Genomic DNA, 4,579 nt, shown 5'->3' with positions numbered 1-4,579 from the left:
CAACGGCAGAGGCCACGGCAGTGAGAGGCCCGCGTACCGCAAAAAAAAAAAACAAACAAAACAAAACTACCCAGGTTTTAAAGTAGTTGTTGAGTGACTCTTCCCCTGGAAAAATAATTAGTTCTCAATCCTTTTAATTTGACTGTTCAATAGAGCTGTCATTGGGAACCAAAGGAAATGAAAATGTAGGTGGATACGGTTCCTACCCCGTTATAAAGGGCTTATAGCAAGACTACTTTGAATTTCACACAAATGTTTTCCATTATTTCATTAAGTTTTCTCCAATACATTTCATATAGTTTCCGAGAGTGCAACTAAATTGCAGCTTTCACTGCTTTTTGAAAAAAATTGTTTTGGGGAGTTGTGGAGATTTACTTGCTGCAAATTTCACTTTTAATAAATGACATTGAAATGTTTTTAATGCCCTGAAATAGCTGAATGAAGGTTTTAAGAGTCTTGTAATTAAAATGAAAATATAAAAGCTATGGATGGACCTTGTAGAGGAATCACAGTTCTATTGTTTTTTCTTTTGGAATTTGTGGATCAACTATATATAATTTGTAGTTCAAAAGAATTGAGAAATGTGTCTGTTTGGGTCTAATATTGTCCTTTTTAATGTTTCTAATCTCAGTTGTCTTCACTTATAGGACAAAACTCTCAGCTTGCCTGGGCTACATTTTTTTATATTCCTTTCATGGGTTCAAACATGTTAGTCATCATTATACACATTTCCAGTGAGTTATGAACGTGGTATTTTTGGATTTTCTCAGTTTCTAGACTCTGGATTTTTAAGACACTCAATTGGTTTAACAGTTGTACAAGGAACCTAAGTAAACCTGGCCGTGTTAAATGTTCATGTTGATTGTAAACTATATCCTGATTTCAGGTATGTTTTTAAAATGTTAAGTGTATCTTAATAATAAGGAAACTTGATAAATGTTCAGTGCTTTGGCAGGCACCTATTAAAGCTGTCAAATGTATCAAGGGCCCTAGTTCCCTGCGTTGTACAACGCTCATGGTGGATTTTGGTTATGTGACTTGCAGAAAGCAGGACTATGGGCTTTTTCCATTTAAAATTTAAAATCATTTATCTTTGGGGTGTTAACAGAGGGCATTTTTAAGTTGAGGGGAATGAAACAATTATTATCTTTCATGGTTGTGTTATCATTAGTAGATAAGTTAACGGCTTCCTGTACAAATAATTGGGGATCAGTATACCTAAGATTTGAGTTCTCCTTAAGACAAAAAAAATTATCTATAGTTATGAATCCCTCTTCAGGGTCATTAGACAAACTTCAAAGTGTTAGTGTGCATGAAAAGACGCCGTATTTTGAATTTTTATATGTTATGTGAATAACAGTTTGGCATAAAACAGCTCAATCACAGTGTGTCGTTTATGGGTTTTTTATTTTAAGTTCGTGTAATATAGAATACTCATAAATGTCACACTTTCAGAGAGGAAGCAGGGTGTCTTTTGAGCAGCTTGTATGTGGAGGGAACAGGGCCACTCTGGTTTACCCAGCAGTAGCTGTGGTGCCAGTATAGCATCTAATGGCCTGTTATGTGATTAACTCTTCTCAGCTGGTCCCTTTTTTTGGTTCACTGAGGGCTTCTTTCTCCTGTCCTTTCCTGTGACCATCCATTCTTCACGAGAGTACAGACACTGCCTCTAGACAGGAGAACAGATCTTCCTGTCCTTGGTTTTGTTTATACTCTTGCTTTCAAATCAAAGTTTAGATAAGAATCCCTTGTTTAATCATTTTCAGTTAGCTTCCCGTGTTTGGAGCCCTACGTTTTTCTCGCTTTGAAACATTCTCTTTGTTAGCAGTTCGATGCCCCATGAATAAGACTTGACTCATTCTACTCTAAATGGATGTATTGTTTTAGAAATCTAAATCATTCGGAAGGGGCTGAAATCAAACACAGAAACCTCATTCCTTAAGTGACAGCCACTGCTAACAGCTGCTATATTAGTGTCGGTTGTCACCAACTTATTTCTTTTCCAAAGCATCTGTCGAACCTCTGCTCGGCAAAATGAGGATATTAGCATCCTTTATTCATCTCTTCTCCCCATGACTAAGGTGACAAACCAGTCCTGGTTTACCCAGGACTTTCCCACTTTTAGCACTGAAAGTCCCACGTCCAGGAGCCCCCCTCGCTCCCAGGAGGGTCATCCCTTACCTATAAACTCCCAATGTGTTAGACCATAATTTTTACAGCATCCTGGTAATACTTGTTAGAGCATAGCTGTGAATGCTTGTTTTCTCCATAGATTGTTTCTAAAAATCAAAAGCCAATATGCAAATAGTATTCACTGTGGAGCCATGGAATAGAATAAGATCCACAGAGAAGGACATTCCACACTGAATCACTGAATTTTGCTGCTTGAAGGAGATTTTCCAACAGCTTCGATTCTTTATAGACACTCTTCTGCTTTGGGTTATATTCAGCTCCTACTGTTTTTCTGCATCCATGTTGTTCCCTTCCTTAGATTCCTGTTTTCATTTGGTAGACTACTCCCTTTGAGTAGCTTTTTATATATAATATGCACGGATGGTAAGCTCTGTTACTGCGTGTTGGGAAATGTCTGATTTTGCTTTCACACTTGATTGATAATTTCAGTCTAGATTCAAAGTGATAGTTCCTCAGCTTTGAAGGCATTGCCCCTCTGATATCTACAATCTAATGTAGCCAATAAGCCTGGTGCTAGACTGATTCTTCTAACTTAGTTGATTGTGTATGCATGTGTCTATCTGTCTACCTCTTTGAAGCTTTGGGGAATTTTTACTTTATCCTTAGTTCTGATGTTTCACCAGTGATCTTTCTTCATTTATCTTTTTTTTTTTTTTTTGGCCTTTACGATCTGAAGTCTCCTCTAGCTCAGGATATTTTTTCCCCACTGATACTTTCGCACTCTTCAACTCTTCACCTAGAACTCCAGGGGATGGATTTTGGACGTCCTGGAATCAACTCTCCACGTTTTTCCTATTTTCCTTTGATTTTTGCTGTACTTTCTGGAGATTTTCTTGGCTTAAATTTTGCCACCTGCTGGATGAGTCTTGAGCCATATAAACTCTATTATTTAGTCCATGGAGTTTTCTGTTTTGGCATTTATTTGTTTAATAATCTGAGAACGTTCCCATTCTTGTTCCTTTTTTGCATGAAAGAAATGTGAATATGAACATTGTTCCAGCCCTTAAGAAAGTATTGTTCTTGACAATGATGATCTTGACAGATGATCTTCTTGGATTGCTTAAAATTTTTCTTTTCCAGCACCAAACACTTCTTTAATTTGTTAATTTGTAGATAGAACGTATTACTGTTTTCCACCAAAACGCCAACTCCAACTAAGTTACCCGTCTTAGTTCCTTGGAAGAATTTAGGCTTTCTAGTTTCCTCTGCTCTCCCACTGTTCTGGAATGTCTTTCCTTCCATCTCCTAACTCTTCCCTAAAAGCTATCCTGCTTGTCCACCCTGCACTTCATTTACACAGACAGTCTGGGAGCCCCCTCAACCAGAAGCAGTCTGTCCTTTCTCTTAACATTCATTGAGCCTTGGTACTTCTCTGGCGGTTCAGTGGTTAAGACTCCACGCTTCCAGTGCAGGGGACGCGGGTTCCATCCCTGGTCGGGGAAGTAAGATCCCACGTGCCACGCGGCATGGCCAAAAAAAAAAAAAAAGAAATTCATTGAGCCTTTTGATTGAAGCTTTCTTCCCATTGCCCCTCCCTCTCTCTTCAGGATTCCTGAAATGATGGCAAATAAGGGTGTCGAGAGGACAAGAAAATTCCCAGACATGGAAGGTTGAGGATGAGGCGTTCTAGCGAGCAGGGGAGGCTGCCTCTGCTAGTTACCTGGTATGAAAAATGGCTACTCAGCGGTTAGGGGCTTACATGTCTACCTCTCACCTAGAAACCTAATTGGACTGAAACTTAATTTTTCCAATTATTTTGTGTTCCAAAATCCTTTCAAGTAACAATTAGTCAAATGGATGACCCAAATAGAAACTGTTAAAATTCTCTTTATGGAGCAGGGAATAGAATTTTATAACCTGGGTGCATTCCTAAAATTTCTTTGTGGTTTGGCTTCAGTTAATTACTACTTTACATACAGCTTTTAAAATATATTTAGCCTTAAGTTTAAAGAGTGAGAACCACTTGTGTAAACATCGTTGAATGCCGTTCTTTTAATGCATGGGCTAATGTTAGTTACAGTCTTTCTTCACTTCCTCTGGAAAACCCGTTTCTCTGGGGGAGGGCTTTAATTTATATTCACCTTGAAAAGTGAAGGGAATTCACCTGTGTATTTTAACTCAGCCATAGAATTCTCACTATTGCTACTGGCCCAAATCTCTGAGTATGATGTTTTTTAATTGGACTCTCTGTCATAAAATAGCAAATGACAGTGCATGTGTCCCTAAAATAGTAAATCGGTATGTTTAGGGGATTCGAATAACCCTTATTTTATGTGTGCTTTAATAGAGAAAATCCTCCCTTTCCCTTTTTTTTGGAAAAGCAATTTTGGGGCTTCCCTGGTGGCGCAGTGGTTGAGAGTCCGCCTGCCGATGCAGGGGACACGGG

This window comes from Physeter macrocephalus, chromosome 10, assembly GCF_002837175.3.
Source record: "Physeter macrocephalus isolate SW-GA chromosome 10, ASM283717v5, whole genome shotgun sequence".
Classification (NCBI taxonomy): Eukaryota; Metazoa; Chordata; class Mammalia; order Artiodactyla; family Physeteridae; genus Physeter; species Physeter macrocephalus.
Note: the sequence above shows the minus strand (reverse complement) of the source record.